Here is a 16927-nt window from a genome sequence, read left to right as displayed (position 1 = left end):
TGGTCACCCGGCGCACCGTGCACTGGTACGTACGCATCCACCCGGAGCTCGACGACCACGACCTACGAATCATCGCTCTGGACGTAGACACGGTGCGGTGTCGGGGATATACCCCGCGGGATGACCCGGCCGGAAGTATGACCCGGCCGGACTTGGCGCTTCACCGTGACCCGCCGGAGGACTGGCGACTCACGGGTCTGGCGGCTCACTGTCAGACGACTCACGAGCCTGACGACTCACGGATGACCCCGACGGCGGGTCAGATAGAAGACTAGGCCCAAGGCCCAGAAGGCCGGCTCATGTGATGGTGGGCCGGCTTAAAAGGAAAGGGATGACGAATATTTCCTTTACGCGGAAGCAAGATCCGGACTTGTATTCAACTTGTAAGAAAAGATAGACTAGTCCTAGTCCTAGTAGGACTCCACATGTAACCCACCCCTTTAAACTTATATAAGGAGGGGCAGGGCACCCCAAAGAGGGACAAGAAACAAGAAATAATCTCTAGGGCTAAACACCGTGAGCCGGAGCCGGCGACTCTCCCGTGATCATAATGAGACCTAGCCTCAAACAACACGTAGGGTTGTTACCTGATGATGTTTCCCGGGGCCCGAAGCTGTCTAAACCCTTGTCTTGTGTGTTGATCCGCCTTGCGTCTCTCATCCCAACTAACCCCTTCAAGCTACCGCATAGATGCGTTGGCCTCACGACTAAGTCCTCACACTAGGACATCTGCCGTGACAATTCCACGACAGTTGGCGCCCACCGTGGGGCCTGCACACAGTGGTGTTGTTCTTGGAGGGAGATCTCCAGGGATCGAGGAGCTCGCGATCGTCAAGTGAAGAAAAGTCATCGATGAAATATTAAAGTTGGAAAAGTTAGGGTTTCGTGCGTGCTGCCGCACATAAACTCGAAAGGCAGATGGATTTTTTGGCGTGCCATTGTTAAGTCACGCATTTGTAAGCCATCCGAGAACGGCAAGATTTTCCAAATGCGGCTACAGATGTTTGTCCGCCGAAACCATCAAAGTTGCAGACGTTTTCTGTCCGAGTTGCCGAGTTGTTGCCTCTGATCAAATCAAAAAGTGCAGACAAGCACATCAGCTCGATTGGTTGGTTTGGGCTTGCCGACCGGGATGTCGCAGTAGGCCACTAGGAGGCAAGGAGAGTACGTTTTTGATTAGTATGTCATTAGCCAAGTTAGCTTTCTCTTTGTCAGCTCTGATTACTACTACAAGGAAGCTACGAGGAGGAGTTAAGGAAGGGAAAAGAACAAGCCAAGTACGTCCACTCAACGTGGAAATCAAAAAGAAAAGGATAGCTACTGTACCGTTTTGGACACTTGATCGGATGAGAGTTGGAAAGCCAAGTCGACTACGACCCGGACTCTGCTACCGCGACTGCACATCGCTGGCCTGCTTTCCGCCTGAGCCGGTCTCCGTTGGCGAGCGGCTGCTCCGTCCTCAAGCCGGCCTCTGCTAGTGCCTCGCCTGTAGGTTGCGTCAGCACGCTTTGCCAACTGCCGCGCTGACCCAAATCTGCCTCGGGTTCTACCACCAAATCACCAGTCTCCACGATAACTCGCATCTGTCGCTGCGACTCACCCATCGGGACGCCTCCGCGGTCTCGGTCTCTGTTGTAGCTGCAGCTACGCCTCGACCCGCCCAGTTGGCTTTGGCCGTCGACCCGCCGCTTCACCTATCCGCGGAGCCGCTGCACCGTTCTAAGCCGCCGGTGTGTTTTTTGGCCTCGGCCCACGGCCTTGCCTCCACAAGCCGCCGCAGCGTTGTTTCACGACCGGCATTGTTCTGAGTCGCCGCGTGTCCGTTGCAAGCCGGCCCATCGTCATCGCACGATACTACAAGGTGCTACCCTTCCTATATATTTTTTACTAGCACAAATAATGTTTTTTTCCAAAGAACAATTACTCTGGCCTGTAATATTTTTATGCAGGACGGCTATTAAAGGAAAAAGTGTTGGGGAACGTAGTAATTTCAAAAAATTTCCTAGGCACACACAAGATCATGTGATGCATAGCAACGAGAGGGGAGAGTGTTGTCCACGTACCCTCGTAGACCCACAGCGGAAGCGTTATCACAACGCGGTTGATGTAGTCGTACGTCTTCACGATCCGACCGATCAAGTACCGAACGCACGGCACCTCCGAGTTCTACACACGTTCAGCTCGATGACGTCCCTCGAACTCCGATCCAGCCGAGTGTTGAGGGAGAGTTTCGTTAGCACGACGGCGTGGTGACGATGATGATGTTCTACCGACGCAGGGCTTCGCCTAAGCTCCGCAATGATATTATCGAGGTGTAATTTGGTGGAGGGGGGCACCGCACACGGCTAAAAGATCTCAAGGATCAATTGTTGTGTCTCTGGGGTGCCCCCCCTGCCCCCGTATATAAAGGAGCAAGGGAGGAGGAGGCCGGCCCTAGGAGGGGGCGCACCAAGTGTGGAGTCCTACTAGGACTCCCTAGTCCTAGTAGGATTCCACCTCCCATATGGAATAGGAAAAGAGGAAGGGAAAAAGAGAAGGAAGGAAGGGGGTGCCCCCCTTCCCTAGTCCAATTCGGACCAGACCAAGGGGAGGGGTGCGGCCACCCTTGAGGCCATTTTTCTTCTTTCCCGTATGGCCCAATAAGGCCCAATACGTATTCCCGTAACTCTCCGGTACTCCGAAAAATACCCGAATCACTCGGAACCTTTCCGAAGTCCGAATATAGTCGTCCAATATATCGATCTTTACGTCTCGACCATTTCGAGACTCCTCGTCATGTCCTCGATCTCATCCGGGACTCCGAACTCCTTCGGTACATCAACATACATAAACTCATAATAAAACTGTCATCGTAGCTTTAAGCGTGCGGACCCTACGGGTTCGAGAACTATGTAGACATGACCGAGACACGTCTCCGGTCAATAACCAATAGCGGGACCTGGATGCCCATATTGGCTCCCACATATTCTACGAAGATCTTTATCGGTCAGACCGCATAACAACATACGTTGTTCCCTTTGTCATCAGTATGTTACTTGCCCGAGATTCGATCGTCGGTATCTCGATACCTAGTTCAATATCCTTACCGGCAAGTCTCTTTACTCGTTCCGTAACACATCATCCTGCAACTAACTTATTAGTCACAATGCTTGCAAGGCTTATAGTGATGTGCATTACCGAGTGGGCCCAGAGATACCTCTCCGACAATCGGAGTGACAAATCCTAATCTCGAAATACGCCAACCCAACAAGTACCTTTGGAGACACCTGTAGAGCACCTTTATAATCACCCATTTATGTTGTGACGTTTGGTAGCACACAAAGTGTTCCTCTGGTAAACGGGAGTTGCATAATCTCATAGTCAGAGGAACATGTATAAATCATGAAGAAAGCAATAGCAACATACTAAACGATCGGGTGCTAAGCTAACGGAATGGGTCAAGTCAATCACGTCATTCTCCTAATGAGGTGATCTCGTTAATCAAATGACAACTTATGTCTATGGCTAGGAAACATAACCGTCTTTGATTAACGAGCTAGTCAAGTAGAGGCATACTAGTGACACTCTGTTTGTCTATGTATTCACACATGTATTATGTTTCCGGTTAATACAATTCTAGCATGAATAATAAACATTTATCATGATATAAGGAAATAAATAATAACTTTATTATTGCCTCTAGGGCATATTTCCTTCAGTCTCCCACTTGCACTAGAGTCAATAATCTAGTTCACATCGCCATGTGATTTAACATGAATAGTTCACATCACCATGTGATTAACACCCATGGTTCACATCGTCATGTGACCATCACCCAAAGGGTTTACTAGAGTCAGTAATCTAGTTCACATCGCTATGTAATTAACACCCAAAGAGTACTAAGATGTGATCATGTTTTGCTTGTGAGATAATTTTAGTCAACGGGTCTGTCACATTCAGATCCGTAAGTATTTTGCAAATTTCTATGTCTACAATGCTCTGCATGGAGCTACTCTAGCTAATTGCTCCCACTTTCAATATGTATCTAGACCGAGACTTAGAGTCATCTAGATTAGTGTCAAAACTTGCATCGACGTAACCTTTTACGACGAGCCTTTTGTCACTTCCATAATCGAGAAACATATCCTTATTCCAGTAAGGATAATTTTGACCGCTGTCCAGTGATCTACTCTTAGATCACTATTGTACTCCCTTGCCAAAATCAGTGTAGGGTATACAATAGATCTGGTACACAGCATGGCATACTTTATAGAACCTATGGCCAAGGCATAGGGAATGACTTTCATTCTCTTTCTTTCTTTTGCCGTGGTCGGGCTTTGAGTCTTTACTCAATTTCACACCTTGTAACACAGGCAAGAACTCTTTTCTTTGATTGTTCTATTTTGAACTACTTCAAAATCTTGTTAAGGTATGTACTCATTGAAAAACTCATCAAGCGTCTTCATCTATCTCTATAGATCTTGATGCTCAATATGTAAGCAGCTTCACCGAGGTCTTTCTTTGAAAAACTCATTTCAAAACACTCCTTTATGCTTTACAGAATAATTCTACATTATTTCCGATCAACAATATGTCATTCACATATACTTATCAGAAATGCTGTAGTGCTCCCACTCACTTTCTTGTAAATACAGGCTTCACCGCAAGTCTGTATACAACTATATGCTTTGATCAACTTATCAAAGCGTATATTCCAACTCCGAGATGCTTGCACCAGTCCATTGATGGATCGCTGGAGCTTGCATATTTTGTTAGCACCTTTAGGATTGACAAAACCTTCTGGTTGTATCATATACAACTCTTCTTTAATAAATCCATCAAGGAATGCAGTTTTGTTTATCCCTTTGCTAGATTTCATAAAATGCGGCAATTGCTAACATGATTCAGACAGACTTAAGCATAGATACGAGTGAGAAACTCTCATCGTAGTCAACATCTTGAACTTGTCGAAAACCTTTTTGCGACAATTCTAGCTTTGTAGATAGTGATACTACTATCAGCGTCCGTCTTCCTCTTGACAATCCATTTATTCTCAATTGCTTGCCGATCATCGGGCAAGTCAACCAAAGTCCACACTTTGTTCTCATACATGGATCTCATCTCAGATTTCATGGCCTTAAGCCATTTTGCGGAATCTGGGCTCACCATCGCTTCCTCATAGTTTGTAGGTTCGTCATGGTCTAGTAACATAACCTCCAGAACAGGATTACCGTACCACTTTGGTGCGGATCTTACTCTGGTTTACCTACGAGGTTTGGTAGTAACTTGATCTGAAGTTACATGATCATCATCATTAACTTCCTCACTAATTGGTGTAGAAGTCACAGGAACAGATTTCTGTGATCCAATAAGGGAGCAGGTACAGTTACCTCATCAAGTTCTACTTTCCTCCCACTCACATCTTTCGAGAGAAACTCCTTCTCTAGAAAGGATCCATACTTAGCAACGAATGTCTTGCCTTCGGATCTGTGATAGAAGGTGTACCCAACTGTCTCCTTTGGGTATCCTATGAAGACACATTTCTCCGATTTGGGTTTGAGCTTATCAGGATGAATTTTTTTCACATAAGCATCGCAACCCCAAAATTTTAAGAAACGACAACTTTGGTTTCTTGCCAAACCACAGTTCATAAGGCGTCGTCTCAACGGATTTTGATGGTGCCCTATTTAACGTGAATGTAGCTGTCTCTAATGCATAACCCAAAACGATAGTGGTAAATTGGTAAGAGACATCATAGATTGCACTATATCCAATAAAGTACGGTTATGACGTTCGGACACACCATTACACTGTGGTGTTCCAGGTGGCGTGAGTAGTGAAACTATTTCACATTGTTTTAACTGAAGGCCAAACTCGTAACTCAAATATTTTACCTCTGCGATCATATTGTAGAAACTTTTATTTTCTTGTTACGATGATTCTCCACTTCACTCTGAAATTCTTTGAACTTTTCAAATGTTTCAGACTTTGTGTTTCATCAAGTAGATATACCCATATCTGCTCAAATCATCTGTGAAGGTCAGAAAATAATGATACCTGTTACGAGCCTCAATATTCATCGGACCACATACATCTGTATGTATGATTTCCAACAAATCTGTTGCTCTCTCCATAGTTCCGGAGAACAGCGTTTTAGTCATCTTGCCCATGAGGCACGGTTTGCAAGCATCAAGTGATTCAAAATCAAGTGATTCCAAAATCCCATCAGTATGGAGTTTCTTCATGCGCTTTACACCAATATGACCTAAACGGCAGTACCACAAATAAGTTGCACTATCATTATTAACTTTGCATCTTTTGGCTTCAATATTATGAATATGTGTATCACTACGATCGAGATCCAACAAACCATTTTCGTTGGTGTGTATGACCATAAAGGTTTTATTCATGTAAACAGAACAACAATTGTTCTCTAACTTAAATGAATAACCGTATTGCAATAAACATGATCAGATCATATTCATGCTCAACGCAAACACCAAATAACACTTATTTAGTTTCAACACTAATCCCGAAAGTACAGGGAGTGTGCGATGATGATCATATCAATCTTGGAAATACTTCCAACACACATCGTCACCTCGCCTTTTACTAGTCTCTGTTTATTCTGCAACTCCCGTTTTCGAGTTACTACTCTTTAGCAACTGAACCAGTATCAATTACCGAGGGGTTGCTATAAACACTAGTAAAGTACACATCAATAATCTGTATATCAAATATACCTTTGTTCACTTTTACTAGTCTCTGTTTATTCTGCAACTCCCGTTTCGAGTTACTACTCTTAGCAACTGAACCAGTATCAATTACCGAGGGATTGCTATAAACACTAGTAAAGTACACATCAATAATCTGTATATCAAATATACCTTTGTTCACTTTGCCATCCTTCTTATCCACCAAATAGTTGGGGTAGTTCCGCTTCCAGTGACCAGTCCCTTTGCAGTAGAAGCACTTAGTCTCAGGCTTAGGACCAGACTTAGGCTTCTTCACTTGAGCAGCAACTTGCTTGCCGTTCTTTTTGAAGTTCCCCTTTTTCCCTTTGCCCTTTTCTTGAAACTAGCGGGCTCGTCAACCATCAACACTTGAAGTGGTCTCGTCAACCATCAACACTTGATGTTTTTCTCGATTTCTACCTTCGTCGATTTCAGCATCAGAAGAGCTCGGGAATTACTTTGGTCATCCCTTGCATACCATAGTTCATCACGAAGTTCTACTAACTTGGTGATGGTGACTAGAGAATTCTGTCAATCACTATTTTATCTGGAAGATAAACTCCCACTTGATTCAAGCGATTGTAGTACCCAGACAATCTGAGCACATGCTCACTAGTTGAGCGATTCTCCTCCATCTTTTTGCTATAGAACTTGTTGGAGATTTCATATCTCTCAACTCGGGTATTTGCTTGAAATATTAACTTCAACTCCTGGAACATCTCATATGGTCCATGACGTTTAAAACGTCTTTGAAGTCCCGATTCTAAGACGTTAAGCATGGTGCACTAAACTATCAAGTAGTCATCATATTGAGCTAGCCAAACGTTCATAACGTCTGCATCTGCTCCTGCAATAGGTCTGTCACCTAGCGGTGCATCAAGGACATAATTTTTCTGTGCAGCAATGAGGATAATCCTCAGATCACGGATCCAATCTGCATCTTTGCTACTAACATCTTTCAACATAATTTTTCTCTAGGAACAAAAAATAAACACAGGAAAGCAACAACGCGAGCTATTGATCTACAACATAATTTGCAAAATACTATCAGGACTAAGTTCATGATAAATTTAAGTTCAATTAATCATATTACTTAAGAACTCCCACTTAGATAGACATCTCTCTAATCATCTAAGTGTACGTGATCCAAAGCAACTAAACCATGTCCGATTAACACGTGAGATGGAGTAGTTTCAATGGTGAACATCACTATGTTGATCATATCTACTATATGATTCACGCTCGACCTTTCGGTCTCTGTGTTCCGAGGCCATATTTGTATATGCTAGGCTCGTCAAGTTTAACCTGAGTATTCCGCGTGTGCAACTGTTTTGCACCCGTTGTATTTGAACGTAGAGCCTATCACACCCGATTAACACGTGGTGTCTCAGCACAAAGAACTTTTGCAACGGTGCATACTCAGGGAGAACACTTTTATCTTGAAATTTTAGCGAGAGATCATCTTATAATGCTACCGTCAATCAAAGCAAGATAAGATGCATAAAGGATTAACATCACATGCAATCAATATAAGTGATATGATATGGCCATCATCATCTTGTGCTTGTGATCTCCATCTCCGAAGCAGCGTGCTTGTGATCTCCATCTCCGAAGCACCGTCATGATCACCATCGTCACCGGCGCGACACCTTGATCTCCATCGTAGCATCGTTGTCGTCTCGCCAACTTATTGCTTTTACGACTATCGCTACCGCTTAGTGATAAAGTAAAACTATTACATGGCGATTGCATCTCATACAATAAAGCGACAACCATATGGCTCCTGCCAGTTGCCGATAACTCGGTTACAAAACATGATCATCTCATACAACACATTATATCACATCATGTCTTGACCATATCACATCACAACATACCCTGCAAAACAAGTTAGACGTCCTCTACTTTGTTGTTGCAAGTTTTACGTGGCTGCTACGGGCTTAGCAAGAACCGTTCTTACCTACGCATCAAAACCACAACAATAGTTTGTCAAGTTGGTGCTGTTTTAACCTTCGCAAGGACCGGGCGTAGCCACACTCGGTTCAACTAAAGTGAGAGAGACAGACACCCGCCAGTCACCTTTAAGCAACGAGTGCTCCGAACGGTGAAACCAGTCTCGCGTAAGCGTACGCGTAATGTCGGTCTGGGCCGCTTCATCTCATAATACCGCTGAACCAAAGTATGACATGCTGGTAAGCAGTATGACTTATATCCCCCACAACTCACTTGTGTTCTACTCGTGCATAGCATCAACGCATAAAACCAGGCTCTGATACCACTGTTGGGGAACGTAGTAATTTCAAAAAAATTCCTACGCACACGCAAGATCATGGTGATGCATAGCAACGAGAGGGGAGAGTGTTGTCCACGTACCCTCGTAGACCGACAGCAGAAGCGTTATCACAACGCGGTTGATGTAGTCGTACGTCTTCACGATCCGACCGATCAAGTACCGAACGCACGGCACCTCCGAGTTCTACACACGTTCAGCTCGATGACGTCCCTCGAACTCCGATCCAGCCGAGTGTTGAGGGAGAGTTTCGTTAGCACGACGGCGTGGTGACGATGATGATGTTCTACCGACGCAGGGCTTCGCCTAAGCTCCGCAATGATATTATCGAGGTGTAATTTGATGGAGGGGGGCACCGCACACGGCTAAAAGATCTCAAGGATCAATTGTTGTGTCTCTGGGGTGCCCCCCTGCCCCCGTATATAAAGGAGCAAGGGAGGAGGAGGCCGGCCCTAGGAGGGGGCGCACCAAGTGTGGAGTCCTACTAGGACTCCCTAGTCCTAGTAGGATTCCACCTCCCATATGGAATAGGAAAAGAGGAAGGGAAAAAGAGAAGGAAGGAAGGGGGCGCCCCCCCTTCCCTAGTCCAATTCGGACCAGACCAAGGGGAGGGGTGCGGCCACCCTTGAGGCCATTTTTCTTCTTTCCCGTATGGCCCAATAAGGCCCAATACGTATTCCCGTAACTCTCCGGTACTCCGAAAAATACCCGAATCACTCGGAACCTTTCCGAAGTCCGAATATAGTCGTCCAATATATCGATCTTTACGTCTCGACCATTTCGAGACTCCTCGTCATGTCCCCGATCTCATCCGGGACTCCGAACTCCTTCGGTACATCAACATACATAAACTCATAATAAAACTGTCATCGTAGCTTTAAGCGTGCGGACCCTACGGGTTCGAGAACTATGTAGACATGACCGAGACACGTCTCCGGTCAATAACCAATAGCGGGACCTGGATGCCCATATTGGCTCCCACATATTCTACGAAGATCTTTATCGGTCAGACCGCATAACAACATACGTTGTTCCCTTTGTCATCAGTATGTTACTTGCCCGAGATTCGATCGTCGGTATCTCGATACCTAGTTCAATCTCGTTACCGGCAAGTCTCTTTACTCGTTCCGTAACACATCATCCCGCAACTAACTTATTAGTCACAATGCTTGCAAGGCTTATAGTGATGTGCATTACCGAGTGGGCCCAGAGATACCTCTCCGACAATCGGAGTGACAAATCCTAATCTCGAAATACGCCAACCCAACAAGTACCTTTGGAGACACCTGTAGAGCACCTTTATAATCACCCATTTACGTTGTGACGTTTGGTAGCACATAAAGTGTTCCTCCGGTAAACGGGAGTTGCATAATCTCATAGTCAGAGGAACATGTATAAGTCATGAAGAAAGCAATAGCAACATACTAAACGATCAGGTGCTAAGCTAACGGAATGGGTCAAGTCAATCACGTCATTCTCCTAATGGGGTGATCTCGTTAATCAAATGACAACTTATGTCTATGGCTAGGAAACATAACCATCTTTGATTAACGAGCTAGTCAAGTAGAGGCATACTAGTGACACTCTGTTTGTCTATGTATTCACACATGTATTATGTTTCCGGTTAATACAATTCTAGCATGAATAATAAACATTTATCATGATATAAGGAAATAAATAATAACTTTATTATTGCCTCTAGGGCATATTTCCTTTAAAAAGGGGTGGCATTACACCACGGAGGCATGTTCGGTTGTGCTGCGCAGCTTCACGGACACGCGTATCGCGGTCCGGCTTACATCAACGCGCCGGCCGACTTGCCCGTTCGCACCACCTTACAACGCCACGGACGACTCGCCCATCCGCCCTCGCCGCCGGTTCATGCGTCCGCGCCAGTTTACAAACGCGGAGGACAACTTGCTCTTTCGCACCGGCTTACAACGCCGCGGCCGGCTCATCAGTCTGCTCCCGCGGCCGGCTCGGCCGTGATTGGTTTCAGCTTCACCGTGATGATCATCAACTCCGCGGTGGATAATTTCTGGCCTGACATATCAGGTGAAATCAATTCCGTAAATTTTTATATATTATGTATTGTTTTCTTTAAAAAGAGCAATTACTCTGGCTTGTGAGGGTTTTGATACAGGACAATTGTTCACTACATCAACACAACGTGGTTGACTCGCCCATCCGCACGGCTTACCGCGCCGGCGATCAATTCGCCCGTCCGGACCGGCTTACAACACCACGGCCGGCTCATCTGTTTGTGCCGCCTCTGATGCAACGGTCATCTTTACCATCCGTCCCTCGTGGGTTGGTCTATATAAACATACCAGGACGCACTTGTCTGGATGAGTTGTTTATTGATTATGAGCAAGTCACTACTTGGGAAGCCCGGTTTTCTTCCAACAAACTAGCGGCAAATTATCATATATTATCAGCCGTCGTCTGCACTGGATGGTTCAATGGGTAGGCGCACGAGTCGCCGCCACTACAGTTTGGTTAACTTCGAACAACCAGTTGGAAGGAGCCATTGGCCGAGTTGTTGACACGGCTCATATGGGATCATTTATAACCCGCCGCAGTCACTTCAACCTTCTGTGGGTTCACATCGCGCTATCAATGCGCTGATGATATACACCTTCTGCTCTGGTAAAATATGGAGAATCTCAAGCCAACTCCTCGAATCGTCTTGAGACTCGGGGGCTACAATGACATGACGCGGCGAAATTGGCCGGTGTTAGTAAATTCAAGAACTCCGGGTCATTGAAGGGAAGGTAACCCGGTTCCGGAGGCTACCGCTATATTGGTAAAAAATTTAAAAGGCCGGCAGAAAATTTCCGGTTTAAAAAGAAGGATTCCGGTTTAAAATCCGGTTCAAGAGACATCTCTCTCCAACAAAACACTGAAGCTCTTAATATCCGGTTTAAAAACCGGTTCAAGGGAAATTTGTTTACCACAAGGCTTTGAAGCTCTCAAATCCGGTTCAAATCCGGCTCAAGGTAAATTTATTTCTCACAAAGTTTTGAAGCTTTCACATCCGGTGTAAACTTCCGGTTCAAAAAGAATTAATCTCTCGCAAGATCGAGTTCTCGAAAAAATTAAAGGTTGCCAAAGAACTTGCTGCCATGATGCGCGGTTCAAACTTGGGTATCCTGCTTTACGGCTTATCTTATTATGATCACTTGGGGGCTTCCTGCTCATCGAGTATAGCTATCAGTACCCTTTTGATCGGCGCAATGCCAAAACTTATATGGTCACTTGGGGGCTTCCAGTTCAAACATAGGTCGTATTCGAACCAAAGAGAACATAGCTGTCGATACCCTTTTGATCGGCACACTGCCGAGCTCATTGGGGAGTTTCTTGGTCATATTTGAACCATAGCTCAACCCCCTTTGGGAACCGACGTGGATCGTATTCGAATCAGCGTCGTTAAACAACTCTCAAGGTCATTTGGGGGCTTCCTGTTCAAACATAGGTCGTATTCGAACCAAAGAGAACATAGCTGTCGGTACCCTCTTGATCGGCAACGCCAAAGCTACTGGGGGCTATATGATCGTATTCGAATCTTAGCTTAACCCCCGTGGGACGGTTTTCTGATCGTATTCGAATCAGAAGCCTCAAAATTTTTGAAGTCTCTTTTTGCAAACAATTTTTGGATTTTATTTGAAGCTTTTTGCTCATATCTGAAGTGTATATGAGTGGTTTCTATTTAAACCCGACTTGATTTTCGATGATAAGTCGCCGGCTTATGACAATCATCATCTATTTGGAAGCGTTGGCTTCTAAAGATTGGGTTATCACCCTTACTGCACAGGTCATGTAAACCGGCAGTACAAATTCAATATCACAGTGGTTATATGTGAGATATTATGACCCACCCTGCGGTAAACCGCCAAGGGTTCTTGTGATCTACTTGTGTGCAGGGTAAGACTACATTTGAGTGGTTACCCGCCCTGGCTCTTGACGTTAAGTCGCCAGGGCATATGTTGTTTAAACTCTGCAGAATTTACAGAGCTATGACTTACATAAATGATTAAATTCAAGCCCATCATCATAGATTGAAATTGGTGTCTCAAAAGGGTTATCAATTCTTGATTTTCTCAAAGGCTATAAGCCGCCGGGTTGTACAAATTCCGGCTTACAATGGAGGCGTATTAAATCGCCATCGGCCAAGAGCCGCCGGGTATTTGAACTCCGGATTGACTTATCAACAGATGAGGTATTCAAAGTCGCTTTGGCGCAATGGCTATTATTTCATCAATGGATATGATTTATTCTACAATGGAAGGAATAGTCCCGAGTCGCTGCAGGCTTACGACCCAGCACTTGGGGGCTACATTATTCAATTTGATATTACATCGAATATGCAAGTCCCATGTCACTGCCAGCATGTACCATGGCACTTGGGGGCTAATGCAAAGTCATTTTTTGCTCAACTTATTGAAGACCCAACTCATCACATTCTAAATGAGCCGGCCCTTGGGGGCTACCAATTGGTCCTGTCAAAAGTTCAAGACAATTCTAGGATGACCCGGCTACACTACTATGACTATAGCCGACTCATGGGGGCTACACAACTGGATTTTATTTAAGGCCATGATGATAAGTCCCGGCTTATTCATGCTGGTTAACCCGGCCCTTGGGGGCTACAGGTAATATGGATATAAGGGAGAAATATCTTCAAATTCTCAGTTTTGAGTAAATCAGATTGACCTGGTGTCTGCAAAAATTATAAACCGGCGTCGGCGACAATTATGACTTGGCATCATCTATTTATAACCCGGCAATTTTGGTACTAATAAACCGGCAAGTTTTATATCTTTAAGCCGGCTGAATATAAGTTGAATATTTGAAGACCAATATTTTTGTCAAGTCAGAGCATTGAAAGCCGACTCAAGTGGATTATCTCTTACAATATTTCTCAACAAGAGACCAAAGTCAGCAAATTGACTCTGAAGCTGGCCTGTTGACCCAGATTTTTCAAAGGAAGTATCTGGATTTTTTGCATTGGCAAAATTTGAACATATCTGCTAAAGATATTTGCTATGAGATTATGGATACATATCAAGAAGGAAGATGACAAGGACTTAAGGATGATCAAGTGTCGGCTTACAAAGAATATTTAACCCGGAACACAACCTGTCAAAATTGTTCTTGTGTTTATATTGCAGATTAGTTTAACATGGATAAATCCAAATTAAACTGGGGGCTAATGTCGGGGATATACCCCGCGGGATGACCCGGCCGGACTTGGCGCTTCACCGTGACCCGCCGGAGGACTGGCGACTCACGGGTCTGGCGGCTCACTATCAGACGACTCACGAGCCTGACGACTCACGGATGACCCCGACGGCGGGTCAGATAGAAGACTAGGCCCAAGGCCCAGAAGGCCGGCTCATGTGATGGTGGGCCGGCTTAAAAGGAAAGGGATGACGAATATTTCCTTTACGCGGAAGCAAGACCCGGACTTGTATTCAACTTGTAAGAAAAGATAGACTAGTCCTAGTCCTACTAGGACTCCACATGTAACCCACCCCTTTAAACTTATATAAGGAGGGGCAGGGCACCCCAAAGAGGGACAAGAAACAAGAAATAATCTCTAGGGCTAACACCGAGAGCCGGAGCCGGCGACTCTTCCGTGATCATAATGAGACCTAGCCTCAAACAGCACGTAGGGTTGTTACCGGATGATGTTTCCCGGGGCCCGAAGCTGTCTAAACTCTTGTCTTGTGTGTTGATCCGCCTTGCGTCTCTCATCCCAACTAACCCCTTCAAGCTACCGCATAGATGCGTTGGCCTCACGGCTAAGTCCTCACACTAGGACATCTGCCGTGACAATTCCACGACAGGCGGTGAGGATGATCGAGCTGCCGTGGGACTTGATCGACGAGGTGGAGCCACCTGCCACTAGAATGACGCCTATGCTGGCCGCCTCGGGCGCCGGGGAGCTGGGCGTGGTCGTGTCGGAGGCGCAGGCGATATCGATGTGGGCGTTGTCGTCGGAGGGGACGTGGCGCCGGCGGGTGCTGGTGGACATGGTTGACTGGGGTGTTGGGCACAGCCCGATTCGCTCCCATGGATTCGGGGAGAGGAGCGGCACGCTGGTCTTGTCCGTGAGCGCAGTTGGGCTCGTCCAGCTCAACGTGGTGACTGGACAGGCCCGCGTCCTGCGCCACGGGAGACATACATCCCCGCATGTGTGCGTGCACGACATTAATCTGGACTCCATGCTCCAGGCTATGAAGCCATTGTTAAGCTGACTAGCTGCTTCTTAGGCCAACTGCAATGCATGGAGGGATACAATCCCAAGCGCACATTTTGTACGCTCAGCTCATCAGAGGCACCAAAGAATATGTTCCCCTACACTTAAGTGCGTGGAATTAGTGTTATTAATTAGCTTTTCCATATACAAAACTTACATATTACATATTTTAGATCATTTGGAAGATATGCAATAATTTGGCAAAACATATATCGAACATGCATCCATGTGTGTGCGCGCGCGTGTGTGTTTTTGGTAAATTCTCAATGACCATGTCTCTTTCTGCCGGCGACGCACCGCCTCCAGCTATGCCTATTTATGGTTTACGTGATCGCCCGCAGATTGTTGATTCCAAATGGCAGCATGCGGTGATAGAGGAGATTGCTGCTCTTGAGCGTACCGACATGCGGGTCTCGTTTCTATTCCTTTCCGTGTTCGTCTCATCACTTGTAAGTGGGTCTATGAGGTTAACACTCGCTTATTTGGTTCTTTTGAGTGCTACAAAGCTTGTCTCATTGGCCGTTGCTTTCAGTAGGAGCATGGTTGTGACTATGATGAGACATTTGCTCTTCGTACCAACTAACACGTGATGAATGTTTCAATACGGTGATCTTTGCCTCAGACTATCTGTCTTAGGTGCAACGACTAAACTCTTTTGTTCGTGATAGCTCGTCCTTGGGATCTGTGGTGGTGCACATCAAGCAATGTTGCTTCGGGCTTTTCTTCTGTGATTTTTGAGCATGTGCATCGGCAATTTAATGTTTTGGCTCATGTTCTAACCAAGTCATTTATGAACTTTAGTCGTCTTTCTGTTTTTCATTCAACTTTGGAGTGTTTCCGTGGGATTCTTTGTAATGTTGCTGCTTCATAAATAAAGTGCTGATGTTCTCTAGAAAAAAGTAAGGCTTAGAATTTAGCTAATTGTAACTCTTAGTTACTTGAGTTGGAAAAATTATCAAGCCTAATGGCAACGGGGGAGACTACAATAGAAACACAACTCTTATGGTTCAGAAGTACTCCCCCCCCCCCCCCCCTCGTAAATATATGACGTTTTGGTAGTTCAAATTAAACTACCAAAATGTCATATATTTGGGAACGGAGGGAGTAGAAAACTTAGCGCGTGGGAGATGCCCCCCCCCCCCAACGCACCCCCGCGTGCGCAGTTCTTCAACATTTTCACAGTGTTTGTTCTCCCTTATCAACCTTGACAACGGGTTCTGTTTTTATATGAACATTTATGATGAAAAAGGTATGATTATAACAGAATAAGTTGGACTAATATCTGGATTGTCTAAAGTGAACGAAAAAAAAACTTCGTAGTAGCTAGATCCATGGTGCCAATTTGAGAGTGCTTTTTTTTGCGAGTAAAGAGTGCTGAAACAAATAGGGCCTATGTCATGTGAGATTTATGTCTAAGCTGTTAGAGTTGTGTCGAATATTGTGTACAAGGTAGGTTACAGTTGGACTTGTAGTTATACTGTGTTTAGATAGGATACAGAGACGTGTCCAAGTAGGACACTTGTTTCCTAGGCCTCTTATATATAGCGGGGGTAGACACACGATGTAACCTATGCCAACATAATAGCACCGGAATGCAGGGGAAGCCGGTGGCATGTGCTGGCGTCCAGGGCGACCGGATGCGGTATTGTAACGGTGTCATGG

The sequence above is a fragment of the Aegilops tauschii genome, chromosome 5 (assembly GCF_002575655.3).
Source record: "Aegilops tauschii subsp. strangulata cultivar AL8/78 chromosome 5, Aet v6.0, whole genome shotgun sequence".
Classification (NCBI taxonomy): Eukaryota; Viridiplantae; Streptophyta; class Magnoliopsida; order Poales; family Poaceae; genus Aegilops; species Aegilops tauschii.
This window is presented reverse-complemented; position numbering follows the sequence as displayed.